This window comes from Muntiacus reevesi, chromosome 18 (assembly GCF_963930625.1).
Source record: "Muntiacus reevesi chromosome 18, mMunRee1.1, whole genome shotgun sequence".
In the NCBI taxonomy this organism is placed as follows: Eukaryota; Metazoa; Chordata; class Mammalia; order Artiodactyla; family Cervidae; genus Muntiacus; species Muntiacus reevesi.
Genome location: NC_089266.1, coordinates 20,672,741 through 20,692,416, shown reverse-complemented (window position 1 = coordinate 20,692,416; position 19,676 = coordinate 20,672,741).

The window sequence follows — 19,676 nt, the reverse complement described above, 5'->3', positions numbered from 1 at the left end:
GTGAAACATTCGGAGGGACCCAGGGAGCACCAGTGGGTGCAGAGCCCAGCACCCGCTTCCTCTGCGGTGCTCACCACCCTGTCTCTCTCCACCGCTGGGAACCACGGACAGATTCCCTGGAGCACGGGACACAGGAAGAGCTCTTCTTCCCTCTCACTTGATTCAGTGGAACCCACAAGAGGCTCCCTCCTTGCCCCTCGCCAAAGGGGAATCCAAAAGACAAAGAAGGTGGGGAACCCATTTACACATACGTTCACGCATGCAATCCAGGAAGAGATCTTTGCCAGCCCACTCCCAACCTCCAGGGACCCTGGAATCCCAGCATCAGAAACAGTTCTGATCATCCCCCTGACCCAGAACTAGACCCTGGCTCAGATCCTAAGGCCACCCCCCTGCCCCCTAGAGACAGGGATCTAGGTGAAAATAGCCCAGCCTGGTGTTCCTGACATTTTGACGAGGGGCAGCTTTCTGGAGCAGCAGGGGTTAATGTGATGGGTTAGGGGGAGGCATCATCTGTTGGAACTGAAGTACCCCCCACCTCTGGACTCCCAGGCCGGTTTTCTGTGGCATGTGGCCATTACCTGACCCTCCTCCAGCCTTCCAAGGGGAAGAAGAGGTGGCGGTAAAGGAGGGCGGTGCCTCTTGCGGTTGGTGAGTCTCCCAGCACCAGTCTGCTGAAGGGAGACCGATGCCAATCCAAACTGGTGAAGGGGCAGGGCCCGGCAGCCCCCCCACAGAACCAGCATTGTGTGCTGAGGACCCAGCGGCTCCTAAGGAGGGAGACCTTGGGACAGCCCAGTCTGAGGAAGGAGACACAGCCCTTGCTTGCCCTTAGAGCCCCAGTCTCATTGAAGAGACAGTCTCTGCCCTTTGGAAACCCCAGCCTGAGAGTGAAGAGAGGACTCACATCTGAATTACTGAAGCCATGAATAAATATCAGAAAAGTGCAGTTCATGTGTATTCATTTCCTGGGGCTGCAGAAACACATTATCACAAACCTCGTGGTTAAAAACAACTGAAAGTCTTCTCTCACAGTTCTGGAGGCCGGAAGTCTAAAATTAAGGGGCCACACTCCGTGTGGAAGTGCTGAGGGAGATCTTGCCTTCCCTCTTCCAGCCTCTGTCCGCTCCTTGCACTCCTTGGTTTATGGCAACGCAACTCCAGTCTCTGCCCTGTCTTCACACAGCCATCATCTGTCTGTGTCTGTGTGGCCTTTTCTATCTAAGGACACTCATTGGATTTAGTGCCCACCCTAGGCTTCCCTGGTGTCTCAGAAGGTTAAGAGTCTGCCTGCAGTGCAGGAGACCCGAGTTTGATCCCTGGGTCAGGAAGATCCTCTGGAGAAGGAAATGGTAACCCGCTACAGTATGTTTGCCTGAAGAATTCCATGGGCAGAGGAGCCTGGTGGGCTATAGTCCGTGGGGCCCCAAAACAGTCAGACGTTGACGGAGCAACTAACACTCTCACTAGTCCAGTATGATCTTCTCTCAGCTCTTACATGTGCAAAGAGCTTATTTCCAAATCAGTTCACATTCTGAGGTTCCAGGTGTACACAAAGTTCAGAGGGACACTATTCCACCCACTACACGTGTAACAGACCCGGAACTCTCCTTGTTGCAGAGGCAGTGGTGAAAACTTGTCGGAGAGATGGTTGTGATAAGATGTGGGCAGGGCCAATCTGGAAGGCTTCTGGGAGCAGCTTTAACTCAACATATAAAGGTGCCAGGCAGTGAGCAGCAGGGAAGTACCGAATTCTCAGGTCTCTGATCCACGCTCCCCATCACCCAGTTTCTCTGACTCTTTCACAAATAGACAACTGCTCTGGGACAGAGCTCTTTTATGACTTTTTATTTTGAGATTATCTTGAATTTTCATTAAAAGTTGCAAAAATTGTACAGAATCTACAGAATGCTGGGTGTCCCCTTCACCCAACTTCCCCTAATACGAACAGATCACATAAACATTATACAATGATCAAAACCAGTACATTAATACTGACCCAATAATGTTAATTATCCATGGACTTTTCTTGAATTTCACCAGTTTCTCCAGCAATGATCCTTTTTTGTTGCAGGATCCATTCCAGGATTCTGCTCACTAGTTGTCGTGTGTTCTGCAGCCTGTGACAGCCCGTTCTGTCATTCCTTGTCTTTTAAGACCTTAACACTTTTAAAGAGTACTGGTCAGTTATTTTTATAAAATATCCTTCAGTTTTGGTTTTTCTGATAATTTCTCAACATCAGATTGAGGCGATGCATTTTTGACAAGAAGACCACAGATGTGTCATTATGACCTTCTCAGTGCATGATCTCAGGCATCCAAGACGTGAACTGATGTGTCTTGGGGCTGATGACATTAACCTTGCTCACTGGCTAAAGTCGGTTTGCTAGGCTTCTCCACTACAGTATTATTTTTCTCACTGAAACTAATAAATACTTTGAGGAAGATACTGCAAGACTATGCAATTCATCCTGTTTCTTTTTAAACTTTCACCCACTGATTTTTTAATCCATCAGCACAGGGAAAGAGCTTTTGACATCCACTGGCTCAAGAGCCTCATTTATCCAGACTTGAGGGACTGTGGCTTTTAGGAGATACTTGGAGGGTTGTCCAGGCCCAAGAAAGAACTCTTTCCTGCTCTCTTGTCTAGCCCATAGCCAACCTGGGCCCCCTCAAACCCTCTGTGCCCTAGGGTATTCCCATGCCTCTTCCTTTGAAGAGATACCAAGTCTTTCTCTAATCATTGATGTCTAGAGGCTTTTCTTAGCCTCCCCCCACCTCCCCGCCACGCACCAGCCATGGGGGAAAGATAAGGACAGTCAGGGTCCTCCTCATGTTCCAGGTAGGAAGTCTGAGGTCCAGAGAAGCTCACAGTCAAGTGTTCAGTTGGAGCCCTCCTTGTGATTCTCAGATCACCTCCCACCCGGAGGGTCTGCCCAGAGCTGGGCTTCTCCTCTCCTCCTGGCAGAGTCCAGGTCACCTGCCCTTCCTCCCCCATCTCTCCACACCCTCCCTGCCCACGCTCCTTCACTTTGCCCACCCCTCTCCTCACCAAGTCCCAGCTAAACTGTGTACAGCAAGGGTTATGTCTGCTAGAGCTGAGGGCTGTCACTTCTAGGAATGACAAGCTGGAACCTGAACTGATCTAGACCTCAGCATCTGTCGCCAGAAAGGCAGGGCTGGCACAGGGGCCAGAAGGAGGCAGGCTGGCAGGCAGGATTGCAGGTGTAGGAGGCAATCAGGAGCCTGGAGCACCTGGCTCCCCTTTCCCCTTGAAAGCTCTGCCACCCGCTGGTTTCCCAGGCCAGCCTGCCCACCTGGGCCAAGCGTCCCGGGAGAATCTGGGTTGACGCTACCAATGGGCTGATTCAAGTGTCTCTGTGTCCGCAGGCCTGCCTGCGCCTGCCAGCTGCAAGAGTTGATGAATCTGAGACTGACCATCCCACGTTATAGATGCAGAAGTTTCAGAGGTTGAGGAAATTCTCAAGGGTTCTCAGCAAGGAAGCTGTTCAGCCAAGATTCAATCCCAGCTTGCCTGGACTGTAAGTTTCACTTTTCAAAGGCAAGTCCTCTCCTGCCAGAGAGTCTGAGAGGAAAAGGGCCTCAGGTGTCATCTAGTCTCTTAACTTTGCAGATGGGGAAACTGAAGTCCAGAGAGGGGAAAGGTTGGGTCCAAAATCACACAGCAGAACCTGCTTTGAAAGTACCAAGTGTTTAACAGCTGTTAGCTGGGAATCTGAGCTAGGCAGGTTGAGAATGTGTGGTGTGAAAAGAGCTATGTCTGTACCCCAGAATCACGTTCGGGTTGTTAAGAACATGAATGGTTAGGTGGTCAAAGGACAGCAACAGAAGGATTTACTAACCTTCCATTAGCTCCTCATTCAAAAAAAAAAAAAAAAACAAGGCTGACATTCTCTAGTCAATTACCTGTGATGCCCAATGCAAACAGAGCTCCATCCCAACAGCCCAGTTGCCCCACAGACCCTTACATTCCCCGTCATCTCCCAGCCTCTGCCTGAATTTCTGCTTCTGTCTTCTTTCTGCCCATGCTTTTTAAGGCCAAGCATCAATCTGACAGGCAAATTTAAGACATGATTTCTGTAAACTGCGGAGCATAAAGCAAATGTTCAGTGAAAGGGAGGTAAAAGAGAGAGGAGAACAAGGAAGGAAGAGAGGAAGGGGAAGATGGTAAGGAAATGTGGCAGGAAGAATAGATGGATGGATGGATGGATGGATGGATGGATTGGCAGGTGAGTGGGTAGATGGATATACAAAAGACAATGGATGGATAGATAGAGTAAGGTGGATGAATGGTGAGTGGGTAGGTGGGTTGTCACGGGGGATGAAGGGTTGATGGAACACAGAGAAATGGAAGTCATCCCACCCATCCCAGGATGGGTAAGCATCCTAGAGGAATTCTTGACTTAGCTGTGCCTTAACGACGAATAGATGCTAAACAAGCTAAGAAAGTGAGGGAAGACATCCTGTTTACTCGGGGAAGCACCTGAGCAAAGACACAGAGGCGTGAGACGTGGTTCTGATGGAGAATGCAAGCTCTCAAGCACCGCTGGAGTGAGCCGCTGAAGGCCGGATCTGCCTGGGGGAACTGAGAACAGGGACTGAGGGACAGAGGCTGCGCTGAGGTGCTCTGAGGCTCTGGGGGCGCTGAAGTGTCCTAAGCAGGGCAGTGACACTGTCAGGTGTGTTTTCAAGGGCCACTCTGGCATCCGTGAGACACGCCTTGGGAGAGGGGGCAGCAAAGGGAAAAGGGGGAAGGAAGACGCCACTCACCCTTATCCAGATAAAGGATGGGTCGGCAGACCCCTCCTCTCCCAGGAAGTCTTACTCCATCACCTCGGATCACCCGGCTTTCCCTGTCTCAGCCCTCCCAGTGAGTCTGTAATCTGTGCTCCTAGTAGCTTCCTACAGTGCCTTAGAGGGCCACAAATTTTCTCTCTCCCAGAGCAGTGTTCAGTTTGTTAATTTACTGTTAATTACTCTAGACTGCCAGGGGAGACGCAGCCTTTGCCCTCGGGGACGCCCAATCTGATGGAGGATCTAGGTCTAATGGAGCTTAGAGCTTACTCTGCTTCCTAGGCTGAGGGGAGCCCAAAGCTGAGGAGCCACCAGAGGGGGTGGGTAGCACGTGGAAGCCTTCTTGGAAAGGTTTGACTCAGGTTTGAAGGAAGGAAGATCCCTGAATGGGTGGAGTGGGAGACGGCATTCCCAGGCAGGGGCGTGGCTGTGGGAACTCCAGCGCCAGCAAAGTCAGCACCTGGGAATCACAATAGCTGCGTCAGGAGCCTTGAGCAACAGGTTGGGAGAGGGTAAGGCAGAGGGCGAGAAAGGAAGGGGTCCCGGGCAGTTCCGGCCTGGAGGGTGGAAGGAAGAAGCAGTTTCCATCAGTCAGAAGTGGGGGACCAGATTCAACGCCACGCAGCCCACGCCTAGGCTGAGACACCGAGGGGCCAGGGAGGGAGCAGGGCCTCCCAGGTTAGTGAGACCTGGGGTTCCAGTGTAGGATCCCCCACTGACCAACCATGTGACCTTGGTCAAGTCACTGCAGCCCTCTGAGCTTGATTCCTATCAAATGGGTTTAATAACCTCCCTTGCAGATTTATTGAGAGGAGTTGACAATTCATGGTGAGTAGCCAGCATGGCGTTTGGCACAGTGAACATGTTTAGCTTAAGAACTTCCCTTAATTTAAGCCCTAGAGGTTGATCAGGGGCTTTCCAGGTGACTCAATGGCCCAGAATCCACCTGCCAGTGCAGAATATGCAAGAGACTCGGGTTCGATCCCTGGATCGGGAAGATTCCCCTGGAGTAGGAAATGGCAACCAGCTCCAGTATTCTTGCCTAAAAAGTCCCATTGACAGAGGAGCCTAGCGGGCTACAGTCCATGGGGTCGCAAAGAGTCAGACACGACTGAGCGAATGCACACAGCACACGGAGGTTAATCAGTGGTGGACAGGAGGTGAGCACAGATGGAAATCGGGTATTAAAATTCAGGCAAAGGCAGAGCAAAGAACAAAGAGGAGTCCAAGATAGAGCTGGGGCATCGGAGTGACAGGAAGAGAGAGGCCTCAGGAGAGATGCTGAGGCCAGCGGGCCGGGGTGATGAGCTGGTGAGTCTGTGAGGGCCTGGCCAGGGTGGAGTCTCTAGAAACCGGCAGACCCAGAAACCCTGATGAGAAAGAGTCAGCAGGATGGCTTGGGTGTGAGGGGAGAAGGCAGAGCCCACATTTTGAGGTTGGAGGCCCAACAATATCTCCCCCCTCCCCGTGGCATCCCCTATCCCAGTCCAGGAGTGAGGGGACCAGGGAAGCAACAGCTCAGGGGTTCCAACGAGGCCCCAAGACCAAGGAAGTCCCACCAGTCACTTGGCATCACCCAGTACCTGTTTCTCCTCCCAACCTGGCTGTCGGTGCAATGAGGACAATATCTATCCGGCTGCACAGGCACACACACACACACTCACACACACCCATTTCTATGTCACTCACTTCCAAAAGAGGGAATGGGCAACTTGTGAGAAAAGACACATGTGTAACACACCAAAGGAAACCATTTGTTGTTGTTGTTTAGTCACTAAATCCTGTCCAACTCTTTGCGACCCCAAGGACTGCAGCACACCAGCTTCCCTGTCCTTCATTATCTCCAGGAGTTTGCTCAAATTCATGTCCATTGAGGCAGAAACCATAAACAAAATATAAAGGAAACCATAGACAAAACAGACGGACAACCCACAGGCTGGGAGAAAATATTTGTCAATGATGCAACTGACAAGGGTTCATTTCCAAAATATACAGACAGATCATACAGCTCAATATAAAAAAAAAAAAAAAAATCAGCAGAAGATCTAAATAGAAATTTCTCCAAAGAGGACATACAGATGGCCAGTAACATATGAAAAGATGCTCAATGTCACTAATTATTAGAGAAATGCAAATCAAATCTACATTGAGGTATCACCTCGCACCAGTCAGAATGGCCCTCATTAAAAAGTCTACAAATGAAAAAGGAATGCATTTGAGTCAGTTCTAATGAGGTGGATGAACCTAGAATCTATTATACAGAGTGAAGTGAGTCATAAAGAGAAAGATAAATACTGTAATCTAACGCATATATACAGAATCTAGAAAAATGGTACTTAAGGAATTATTTAACAGGGCAACAATGGAGAAACAGACATAGAGAACAGACATAGGGACACGGGGAGAGGGGAGGAGAGGGTGAGATGCATGGGAAGAGTAACATGGAAACTTGTATCACCATATGTAAAATAGATAGCAAATGGGAATTTGCTGTGTGGCTCGAGAAACTCAAACAGGGGCTCTGGATCAACCTAGAGGGGTGGGATGGGGAGGGAGGTGGGAGGGAGGTTCAAGAGGGAGGGGCTGTATGTATTCCTATGGCTGATTCATGTTGAGATTTGATAGAAAACAGCAAAATTCTGTAAAGCAATTATCCTTCAATAAAAAGTACATAAATTTTTTTCAAAAGTCTACAAATAGTAAATACTGGAGAGGGTGTGGAGAAAAGGGAACCCTCCTACACCGTTAATAGGAATGTAAATTAATGCAGCCACTATGGAAAATAATATGTAAGTTCCTTTAAAAACTAAAAAAAGTTGGTTTGCATAATGCATAATTATGCTGCACATAATCCAGCAATCCTACTCCTGGGCATATATCCAGAAAAGACAAAAACTGTAATTTGAAAAGATACATGCACCCCAATGCTCACAGCAGCATTATTTACAACAGACAGGACATGGAAGCAACCTAAGAGTCCATCAACAGATGAATGGATAAAAAAGATGTGGTGTATATGTATGCAATGAATACTACTCAGTCATAAAAAAGAATGAAGTAATGCTATTTGCAGCAACATGGCTGGGACTTCACATATTAAGTGAAATAAATCAGGCAGAGAAAGACAAATATCATATGTCTCTTACATGTGGAGTCTAAAATATGATACAAATGAACTTATTTACAAAACAGAAATACATTCCCAGACATAGAAAACAAATTTATAGTTACCAAAGAAGGGCTTCACTGGTGGCTCCAGCAGTAAGGAATCTGCCTGCAATGCAGGAGACCCGGGTCTGACCCCTGGGTTGGGAAGACCCTCTGGAGAAGGGAAAGGCTACCCACTCCAGTATTTCCTGCAGAATTCCATGGACAGAGGAGCCTGCAGGCTACAGCCCATGGGGTCACAAAGAGTCAGACAGGACTGAGCGACTAACACTTTCTTTTCACTACCAAAAGGAAAAGGGAGGTGGAGGGATAAATTAGGAGTCTGGGAGTACGGGATTAACATAACAGACACACTACAATATATAAAATAAATAAACAGCAAGGATTTACTATAGCACAGGGAACTATATTCAGTATCTTGGAATAACCTATAACAGAAATGAATCTGAAATATATATATATATGTATATATACATACATGTATAACTGCATCTACTCTGCTGTATATCTAAATATTGTAAATTAACTATGGTTTAATTTAAAAAAGAAAAGCCTATAACAAAACTTATCTTTTTTAAAAAAAATAGTCATGTATAATAAAGCTAAAAATGTCCATCAAAGAAAAATAAACCAAGAATCAGATAATAGAGTGTATTGATGAGTATGTTTTGGTTGCAAAAGACAGAAATTCAATTTGAATTAGTTTCAAAAGAGACAATTCATTGATTCCTCATTCTCTGTCTCACATACACACACACATACACACACACACACACACACACACACACACGGCTGGAACCACTGCTGAAGGCAGACCTAAATTCATCCTTCAGCCTCTTGGCTAGAGAGGATCAACTCAAATTTGGGGGGGGGGGGAGGGGAGAACAAGGGAAGGCCATCTTCATGGCCTGATGTGACCAGTAGCCAGAATCCTACATGACCTACCCAGTAGGCATATTTGCCCCACTGCCTCATCCCTCAAGAAGCAAAGATCTAGGATCAGAAGAATTAAGGGGCACAGGTTTGGTCCCAACCTTTATGATCTAAGCAGCCACTCCAGTTTGTGTCTACTGCAAAAGGGAAGTGGTGGTAACTAAAGGCAAGAGGCTGCTATACCTAACATCTAGGTTTCCCAGCAGACGAGACAAAAAGGGAAACTTGATATGGAAGTCTCACTAAGAAGGAGGCACATCTGACTGTAAAGAGAGAGAAACACTTCTGAGGTCCAAGAAGAACCTGTCTTCATAGAATCTGAAAGGCACTAAGAGCTTTCATTCACTGAGCCCTGTGCTAGGCACCACCACCAATGTTCTCATTTAATCCTAACCCTCTTGGGGAAGTATTGCTGTGTCCTTATTACAGACTTTGAGGAGTGAAGGCAGGGAAGCGCCCCTAGGCCTCAGTCCCCAGGCACTGAGCCCCTCCCAGCTGCCGATGAATGTGCGGGTGTCCCAAAGGTGCCAAAATGCTCCGTAAAGCCCAACCTTGGCAGCATCACAGCCTACCTCCTGCTGCCACCAAGCCCCAGCCGCTTCTCCTAGGCATTTACTGGCCAGATTCATCAACACCGGAGATTTCTGTTTGATGGTTAAATCTTTTCATATTTTAGCCCCCAAAAAGAAGTCTTTCTCTTTTTTTAATTTTTTTTATTTTTTGGCCACACCACTCGGCACGTGGGATCCTAGTTCCCTGACCAGGGATCAGACCGTACTCCCTGCTTTTGAAGCATGGAGTCCACCACTGGACCACCGGGAAATTCCCAAAAGAAATCTTTCTTTACATTCACACTGCAAAAGTCAAATGTATGTAACTATATGTGGTTTACAGCCCAGTGAGGTCGATGCCATTAAGCCCCATTTAGTACAGAAGGAAATGGCAACCCACTCCAGTATTCTCGCCTGGAGAATGCCATGGACAGAGGAGCCTGGCGGGCTACACACCATGAGGTCGCAAGTGTTGGACATGACTTAGCGACCAAACCACCACCACCACCACTATAGTGGTTTAAAGACCTTTAAAATTGTGAGATATTCCAGCAAAAAGGCTCAAGAAAAAAATAAGTGTATGTCTTAGTCCATTTCAGTTGCTATGACAAAATTCCACAGACTAGGTAGCTTATAAACAGCAGAAATTTATTTCTCACTTCTGAAGGCTGGGAGGTTCAAGTTCAAGGTGTCAGCCTAGTTGCATTCAGAACATCAGAGACTTTTGCTTAAGGGCCTTCTCTGGGCACAAGAGCCCATTCTGCCAGCCCACAGGGCAGGCCAAAGTGCTAGGGGATTAACAAACTCCCCCTGCCTGAGCGCACTCCAACCTGAGACTGTTGGAAAGTGAAAGTGGCTCAGTCGTGTCCGACTCTTTGTGACCCCATGGAATTCTATACAGTCCATGGAATTCTCCAGACCAGAATACTGAAATAAGTAGCCTTTCCTTCGCCAGGGGATCTTCCCAAGCCAGGAATCGAACCCAGGTCTCCCGCATTGCAAGCAGATTCTTTACCAGCTGAGCCACAAGGGAAGCCAATGGAATTGGGTATTAAATACCCCAGCTCCCTCATCCTTTGGGAAAAAGGAGGCGGCGTTCAGTGGGAGTTCCCTGGTGGGATTAAGCTCCAGTTGTCTGCTGTGTTCACATGATTGATAACACACTCCTTATTAGCTTCCATCCCCTCCCTGTCTCACTTCCCACTTCCTAACAGTTTTTCATGAGACTTCATCCCAAATTCTTCTTGCCTCTGAAATTTTTGTCTAAGGATCTGCTTCTAAAACCCAAACTGAGGCACCTGGGTTTTTGAGTTTTAACTATATAAGCCAGTGGTGTGCTGTTAAATGTTCACCCACCAGATATCCAGGGGAGAGGGGAAATATTTATATTATTTGTATAAAATGTTGTATAATTTGTGTATATATTATTTTGTATAATTTTACTAATATGTAATTATATAACTTCACAATATATTGTATAACACGTCCGTGCTCAGTTGTGTCCAACTCTTTGCAACCCCATAGACTCTAGTCCACCAGGCTCCTCTGTCCATGGGATTCTCCAGGCAAGAATACCAGGGTGGGTTGTCATTTCCTCCTCCAGGGGATCTTCCCGCCCCAGGGATTGAACCCGTGTCTCCTGCATCTCCTGCATTCGCAGGCAATTCTTTACCACTTAAGCCACCTGGGAAGCCTATGAATATGTATTTATTAAATAATATAGCATATATAATGAGTATATCCATACTCAGTTGTTCAGTCATGTCTGACTCTTTGGACCCCATGGACTGTAGTCTGCCAGGCTCCTCTGTACATGGGATTCTCCAGGCAAGAATACTGGATCCGGTTGCCCTGCAGAGGGAGATACCCTCCCCCTTCGCCTGAGGATCGTCCTGACAAAGGGATTGAACTGCATCTCCTGTGTCTCCTGCATTGCAGGCAGATTCTTACCACTGAGATACCAGGGAAGACCATTATATAATGCATAGAGCATACATTAGCATCATATAGTAGCATCACTGACTCAATGGACATAAATTTGAGCAAACTCCAGGAGATAGTAGAGGATAGAGGAAACTGGCATACTACAATCCATGGGATAGCAAAGTCAGACACAACTGAGCAACTGAACAATAGCAAGTGTATTATGTAATACGTAATATGTTACAAATTAGATATAATATGTAATTTCATAACATAAAATAACAGGATTCCCTGGTGGCTCAGTGGTAAAGAATCTGCCTGCAATGCAGGAGACACAGGTTCAATCCCTGGTTCGGGAAGACCCCCTGGCAAAGGAAATGGCAATCCACTCCAATATTCTTTCCTGGGAAATCCCATGGACAGAGGAGCCTGGCAGGCTACAGTCCATGGGGTCTCAAAGAGTCAGACACAACTGAAGCAACTTAGCACACACGCACACATAATGTTATTATATAGCCGTATATGTTAAACATTAGATATTACTATAGTAATATTAACTAATGTATTTGTGATATTATATATAATGCATTTATATTATAAATATATGATAATATAATAATATATTGTATATTACATATTTATATATGAATTTTATAATTATAAATTTTATAAATATGTGATTATGTGTATAAATTAAATACTGATAACTACATAAAGGATTTCTATGTATGTGTACATGCTCTTTGCAGCCCCATGGACTGTAACCCACCAGGCTTCTCATCCATGGAATTTTCCAGGCAAGAATACTGGAGCAGGTTGCCATTTCCTTCTCCAGGGGATCTTCCCAACCCAGGGGCCTAAACTGCATCTCATTTACCCACTAGCGCCACCTGGGAAACCCAATATAAGGGGTGACTAGATTGAGGGCAGAAGGAGAAGAGGACAACAGAGAATGAGATGATTGGATGGCATCACCAACTCGATGGACATGAGTTTGGGTAAACTCTAGGAGTTGGTGATGGACAGGGAGGCCTGGCATGCTGCAATTCATGGGATCGTAAAGAGTCGGACACGACTGAGCGACTGATCTGAACTGAACTGAGCACGCAATTTGGGGACTTACCTGGTGGCTCAGCTGGTAAAGAATCTGCCTGCAATGAGAGAGACTTCGGTTCCATCCCTGGGTTGGGAAGATCCCCTGAAGGGAACATCCCCTGGAGAAAAGAATGGCTAATCACTTCAGTATTCTGGCCTGCAGAACTCCAAAGAGTCGGACACGACTGAATGGCTTTCACTTTCACTTTTCAGCCCACAATTTACAAATAATAAGACAAACTCTTAAACTGTAGTTTCGCAGAGTCAAATGATTCCCACAGAATGCTTTCATCTATTTTGACAAATTCTTGCAATCTCTGGTTGCTCCTGATAAGCAAGTGTTGTTCTGACATGAATGTTTACATCAGGGGAATAAGGTAAAAGTCAAACAACAAAGACCTAAGCTCTAACTTCAGTCGTTCAGCACTGATGTGAATGACTCTTTGTTAAGTGAAATATTAATAGCAAATTTCAAATACTGAAAAGCTATTTTCTTATATTTTTTGCTATTCACAGGCAATAACTACAGACATGACCACTTTTCAGATTAATCTGCATTTTAACTTTTTTTTTCCTTGAAATGTTAAAGCCTATACTTCCCTGTCTTTGCAATCACTGCTGCTGCTGCTGCTGCTAAGTCACTTCAGTCGTGTCCAACTCTGTGCGACCCCATAGACGGCAGCCCACTAGGCTCCCCTGTCCCTGGGATTCTCCAGGCAAGAACACTGGAGTGGGTTGCCATTTCCTTCTCCAATGCATGAAAGTGAAAAGTGAAAGTGAAGTCGCTCAATTGTGTCTGACTCTTAGCAACCCCATGGACTGCAGCCCACCAGGCTCACAACAAATCAAGACCCAATTTGTAGCACGGGCCATTTGCATGGTGTAAATGCCTTATCGCCTTACCTAGAGGAGGAGAGGGGGAGGGAAGGTATCAGCCAAGGCCAGGATACCCAGGGGCACTTGGCCACACTGGTGAGGTGGGTAACATGGGGGATGGGGAGGACAGGGGGAGTGAGATTGGAGAGGGGAGGGAGGATCATGAGGGAGGGCATGCATGTATAATTACAGCTGATCTGCGGTATAGTATAGCAGAAACCGGGCTTCCCAGTTGGTGCTAGTGGTAAAGATCCTGCCTGCCAATGTAGGAGGCGTAAGAAACGCTGGTTCAGTTCCTGGGTTGGAAAGATTCCCCTGGAGGAGGGCATGGCAACCCACTCCAGCATTCTTGACTGCAGAACAGAAGAGCCTGGCGAGCTACAATCCGTGGGGTAGCAAAGACTCAGACACGACTGAAGTGACTGAGCATGCAAGCCTGCACAGCAGAAAACAACACAAACTTGTAGAGCAGTTTTCCTCCAGTTAAAAAATAAATTTAAAAAAAGAATCAAAGAAGGTAATAACAGGTTAAGAATGCTTTGAAAACTGACCAAGAGAGAAGGATGTGCACGCTAAGTCTGTTCAGTTGTCTCTGACTCTTTGCGACCCTATGGACTATAGCCCCCTGATGCTTTTCTGTCCATGGGATTCTCCAGGTAAGAATACTGGAGTGGCTTGCCATGCTCTTCTCCAGGGGATCTTCCTGACCCAGGGATCAAACCCGCATCTCATGTCTCCTGCGTTGGCAGGCAGGTTCTATACAACTCACGCCACCTGGGAAGCCCAAGAGAGAGGGATTGCGTTAGTTGCTCAGTCGTGCCCGACTCTTTGCAACCCCATGGACTGTAGCCTGCCAGTCTCCCTTGTCCGTGGAATTTCCCAGGCAAGAATAGTGGAGTGGATTGCCATTTCTTTCTCCAGAGGATCTTCCCAACCCAGGAATCGAACTCGGCTCTCCTGCATTGCAGGCAGACGCTTTACTGTCTGAGCACCAGGGAAGCCCGAGAGAGAGGGAAGGAGCAAGCAAACTTGGATTGGGTACCTACTGTGTGCTTTGTCCACTTTTTATCTCCTTGATTCCTCTCATGAATCCCTTCAGGTGGATACCAACACCCTAAATTTATAGAAGAGGAAACTGAAATTCAGAGAGATGAAGAGATCAACTCAATGTTGTGATCAAATTTCAATCCATGTTGTCCTCTTGCTTCCTTCCACTGTTCCACACTACCTTCTGCAAGGGACAATGATTTTACTTTAGGCTTGCTTTATTTTTTTCTTTTTGGTTATCACTTTTGATTTGTATAGCCATATTATTATCTAAATATAAAATGAATTCTAAAATCTATTATATGGTTTCACATGCCAAAACATGGATGAACCTGGAGGACATCATGCTAAGTAAAATAAGCCAGACCCAGAAATGACAAATACTGTGTGATTCCATTCACATAAGGTACTTGTAATGGTCAGAATCATTAAAAACAGAAGTAGAAAGCTGGTTACCAAGGCCTGAGAGGTGGGATGAGAGAGAATTTGTGTTCTGAAGGTAGAGTGTCAGTGTTGCGAGATGAAGTTCTTGCACAACATTGTAAATATATTTCACATTACTGAACTCCACTTAAACATTTAAGATGGTTTTTTAAATCTATCATATAGCTATATGCACCCTTATGTTCATAGCCGCACTATTTACAATAGCTAAGACACAGAAACAACCTAAATGTCCATCAAGAGATGAATGGATAAAGAGGATGTGGTATATATATAATGGAATACTACTCAGCCATCAAAAAGGAATGAAACAACGCCATTTGCAGCAACATGGTTGGACTTAGAGATTATCATATTAAGTGAAGTAATTCAGAAAGAGAAAGATGACATATAATATCACTTCTATGTGGACTCTAAAATATGTCACAAATGAAACAAAAAAATAGAGAAATATAGAACAGACTTGTGATTGCTAAGGTGGAGGGGGTAAGGGAAAGGGATAGATTGGGAGTTTGGGATTAGCAGACGCAATGGATTAAACAGCAAGGTCCTACTGTATAGCACAGGGAACTATACTCAATATCCTGTGATAAACCATAACAGGAAAGAATTTGAAAAAAAATGTATATGTATACTTATAACTGAATCACTTTGTTGTACAGTAGAAATTAACCCCACATTGTAGATCAACTATACTTCAATAAAATAACAAAAAAAACGTTCATATAGCAATATAAAATCGACAGTTCAGGATATTAGTGTGTGCAATCTGTTTTTAACGAGGAATTTGATGTGAAAGTGTTAGTCGCTCAGTCACAGCCAACTGTTTGTGACCCCAAGGACTGTAGTCCTCCAAGCTCTTCTAACCATGGAATTATCCAGGCAAGGATACTGGAGTGAGTATCCATTCCCTTCTCCCGGGAATCTTCCTGAGACAGGGATTGAACCTAGGTCTCCTGCATTGCAGGAAGATTCTTTACTGTCTAGGCTACCAGGGAAACCCATGAAATTTGATGTGATATTCAACACAGTAACTGATTTTTTGGTTTTTAAAATTGTATTTATTTTCTTTGTTAATAGGCACACAGACACAATTTTGTGTGTGTGTGTGTATATATATATATAAATGTTTGCAGTCTTTTTCTCCTTTCTTGTTTTTCTTGGATCCCCTTTTCCCTTCTACTCTTCCCCTGCACCTACATCAGCCTCCCACCCTACCCCCAGGGTAAACATGTTTATCACAACATTTGTTCCTGTTCAAATTTTTTTGGTGCTCATATAATTGTACACACACATACACACACATGTGTATATTAAATAAATGGGGGACTGGCTTTTGTTTATTCACACAAGTGAGATTAATATCCTACATATGCTTTTCTACATTTGAGGAATCTCCCTTGCCAGCTGACATCTGAACCCACCTACTAAGGTAGGAGACGTAAAAAGATGTAAGTTCGATCCCTGGGTTGGGAAGATCCCCTGGAGGAGGACATGGCAACCCACGCGCATATTCTTGCCTGGAGAATTCCATGGACAGAAGAGTCTGGCAGGCTACAGTCCATGGGGGTCACAGAGAGTCGGACACAATTGAAGTGACTAAGCACGTGTGCACCCCTGCCATCTGACATAGCTCCAACTTATCAATCATGATGGCTGCTGAATACTCCATAGTATGAGTGGGGCACTGTTACGGACCCAAACTTGGCTCTGATCCCCTGTGCATGGTAGAGTCAAGCTACTGACACCAGGTTTTGGTGAAGGAAAGTACAGCATTTATTGCAGAGCACCGTAGAAGGAGTCTGGGACACCTAGCTAATGCTTTTGAGCTGGCTAATGCTCAGAAGCCTGAACTCCCTAGTGGGTTTCAGCAAGACATTTTTAAAGACCAGGTGACAGAAGGAAGTCTCAGGGTATGTGATCTAGTGCACAGTTCTCTAAATGGTTGATGGTGAAGTAACAGGGTGGTGTCACTGGGGTTAAAATTATCAATCCTTAGGCTCCAGTAGGGCTTCCCTGGTGGCTCAGATTCGATCCCTGAGTTGGAAAGATCCCCTGGAGAAGGGCACGGCTACTCACTCCAGTATTCTTGCCTGAAGAATCCCGTGGACAGAGGAGCATAGCAGGTTGCCACCCATGGGGTCACGAAGAGTCAGACAAGACTGAGCGACTAACTCTAACACTAGGATCCAGTAGGTGCTCCCGATCATCAGGTAGTTAATTTCCTCCATTTGGTGGGGGTTTTCACATCTACAAAACAACTCAGGAAATGTGCATCTACTATCTATCTACTACTACTTCAAAGAGGAGCTAAAGAGGATATTAGTGAAGGACAGGGAAGCCTGGTGTGCTGCAGTCCACGGGGTCACAAAGAATCAGATATGACAGCGACTGAACAAGAACAAAAAAGAGGGTATGGGGGAGGGTGTCTGTCCCAGGAAGGCCCCCTGAGGTCCCGCTTGGTTACATCGCTGTCTCCTTTACTGTACATTACCAGAGTCTGTCACTTGGTTTTCCATTTTCAGTCACTGTAAACAATGCAGCAATAAATACCTTGCACATGTGTCCTTTTATACTGGCCTTTATTTCTATTAACTTATTCATTTAATAATGAAGACCCTAAAATATTTGAAAATCATCTTTGCCATGTATTCACATATAAGGGCTTCCCTCGTAGTTCAGTTGGTAGAGTCTGCTTGCAATGCAGGAGACCCGGGTTCGATTCCTGGATCAGAAAGATCCCCCGGAGAAGGAAATGGCAACCTACACCAGTATTCTTGCCTGGAGAATTCCATGGACAGAGGTACCTGGCAGGCTACAGTCTATGAGGCCACAAGAGTCGGACCCAACCGAGTGACTAAGCACAAACACACACACATACATAAGGAGGCCAGATAGGACCCAGGAGACTAAATATCCTGGGAACAGAACAATGGATGAATATTTCACTTTTTATATTTCCATTTATGTTGTCACATTATTCATAGGGCAGATAAAAACAGTGTTACTGACACAAGTTCACTTGCCCTATGAAAGGTGAAGACAAACCAAAGCAAAGCACTGAGTTTTGGAGCAGAAAGAGGTCCATTGCAGGGCCGTGCAAGGAGACTGGGTGGCTCACACCCAGAAGAAACCCAAACTCTCTGAAGGGCTTCAGCAAAGCATTTTCAAAGAAAAACTCAGGAAATATGCATGAGGTACTATTATGTGGATACTTCGGGGAGGAGCTCCAGCAGAGGAGATGAAGGGGGAGTCTCTCCCAAGAAGGCCCTATTAGGGTCTTGCTCAGTTACAATTGGAAGGAAACGGACATATCTGATTTGTGTGTAAAAATCCTATAATTGTAGGAAAGAGAGGGACCTTTGGGCCCCAGCAACAAGATAACAGGAACCGAGTCAGAAATGGACTCTGCTTCTAAATAGCTCTTTATTCTTTAACACACCTTGGTCTGCTCAAAGCCTTTCCAGAGTCCTGGACAGCTGGGGAAACGGGGACGCAGAGTTGTGTCTGCCCAGGGCAGTGACCACGCAGCACATCACCGGAAGGGATAGCACGTTGGAGAGACGCCAGATGAGAAGCTGCACTTGCTTGGCGCCTCAGCTCTCACAGACCTAACTCCACCTCTCCTTGACTCAAAAAGATACTTGCTCTCTCTTCTATGACAGCCTTGGACCAACGTGATGAAAGGCATATGGAGTCTGGAAAAGTCAGTCCCCAAGAATTTTGCTTCTGAGAAGCTTCCATGGAGACCAGAGAGGACAGAGGCTTGTACACTAAACCCCCAGCTCAGCTCCACAAATCTTGAGTGTCCCTTACATGCTAGGTGCGATCTAAGTTTGTAGGGGAGGGGCAAAACCAAAAGCTTCATTTGTGTTTATGTTTCAGGACTGCCAGAAGATCTTAAACAGCAAGCTACAGCAATGGGAAGGCAAACAGAAGAAATCACTTATCTCAGATATCAAGAGTGACGCAGAGCTTTTAATAGCTCTCAGAAACAATGGGCCCAAAGAAAGCAAACCCTTACGAGCTTACCACTAAGTCATTGACATCAGCAGATACACTTTATGGGCTATCATTAATTCTCACACCAGTCATTGTTTTTAGCACTTTATACAATTATCTAAAACAATGTTTCACCAGCTTTGACTCTAACTCAAGCATTAAGAATCTGAGGGTGTGAGGAAAAATATTATATGACACCCTTACATGTGCAATCTCAAAAGAAATGCTACAAATGAACTTATTTGCAAAATAGAAACAGATTCGCAGACTTACAAAAGGAATTTACAGTTGCCAAAGGGGAAGGATGGGGGGAAGGGATAGTTAGGGAGTTTGGAATGGACAGGTACATACTGCTATATTTAAAATGGATAACAAACAAGGACTTACTGTATAGCACAAGGACTCTGTTCAATGTTATGTGGCAGCCTGGATGGGAGGGGAGTTTGGGGGAGAATGGATACATGTATATGTGTGGCTGAGTCTCTTTGTTGTTCACCTGAAACTATCACAACATTGTTAATAGGCTATACTCCAATATAAAATAAGAAGTTTTAATAAAAGATTAAAAAATAAATCTGAGGTTGTGTTCAAAATAGGTTACAAGGAACATTCAAGAGCCCTCAACCCCCTCATCTCAGGTGCCAGGATGTTAGGAAGCGGGAAGACCAGGCAAAAGCAAAATGCAGTCTGATTTGGCATAGAGAGGGCTTCCCTTGGGAGCTCAGTTGGTAAAGAATCCACCTGCAAAAAAAAAAAAAAGAATCCACCTGCAATCAGGAGACCCTGGGTTGATTCCTGGGTTGAGAAGATCCCTTGGAGAAG